General features: G+C 34.6%; 1 long non-coding RNA gene across 1 annotated transcript in view; it reads right to left on the reverse strand.

Moving 5' to 3' along the window:
• LOC107181724 overlaps window positions 1-394 on the reverse strand; it is a 12,983-nt gene extending 12,589 nt beyond the window's left edge. Inside the window, exon 1 of the long non-coding RNA XR_001512426.1 lies at window positions 312-394. This is a non-coding gene — a long non-coding RNA (uncharacterized LOC107181724). The remainder of the gene's footprint in view (window positions 1-311) is intronic.
• Between the last annotated feature and the right edge of the window lie 540 nt (window positions 395-934).

Here is a 934-nt window from a genome sequence, read left to right on the forward strand (position 1 = left end):
CGGGAAGCTTGGCTTCCTCCATTGCCGGTGGCAACCCAAGCCTCCTGCTTGATCCAGCTCCGTGGCCTCCACTATCTTAGTTGGGTTAATTTGCATACTTGCTCCTGATTGGTTTGTGGGTGTGGCTTGAGCATAGTGGAGGGATGGTTAATTTGCATGTTTCTCTTTTATTATATAGGAGAATTCCATAGCAGATGGCTCTTTGGCAAAGGAAAAGAAAGAAAAGACTGAAGCATCATGTGAAAATGGACTCCTATTCAACAAAAATAAAGCTTATCTAGTTATTATGGAAACAGAGAAATGGGTTTTACCTTCAGACAATGGCTGTAATAGCTTTATATCTTAATGTACCAAGTTGAACCAACACAGATCAAAGTTCAGCATAAATGTAAACTCCTAGTAGGAAACATAAGCAAACACAGAAAAAATACATTAGTGAAACTGTGACACTAGAGCTAAATATTTCCCTAGCCCTAGGTTTGCTAATATCAATATAATACTGCTTCAAAAGCTACAATTATAAAATATGATTATATATAATAATAGTATTCTCAAGTCTGAACAGATGGCTCATATAAACTATACTTTCCTAATGCTGTTTTTCTTAATTTCATTGAATTAAAAGTCTTATGTCTACACTTAGTCTTCACTCAGTCTGCCTACTTAGGATATAGTCATTATAACAAAGTTATTATGCTCTAAAATTTAAGTTCATATGGTTATATTTAATATAAGGTAGAAATATTTAAATTAGGTTGCTGTTAAAAGACTAGTTTACCATTTCAGCTAATTTGGGGAGAAGAATAGCTTGCTTGATCAACAGTGCTTTCTGTTGAGCTTGGATTTTAACTCTAACAATTCCAGGTCAAGAAAGACCATTAGCTTGTATGTTTTTGTTTATGTGCAGCTTGCATGTACATTAAGAATATCCAGT

The sequence above is a fragment of the Myotis davidii genome, unplaced genomic scaffold, assembly GCF_000327345.1.
Source record: "Myotis davidii unplaced genomic scaffold, ASM32734v1 scaffold187, whole genome shotgun sequence".
NCBI lineage: Eukaryota > Metazoa > Chordata > Mammalia > Chiroptera > Vespertilionidae > Myotis > Myotis davidii.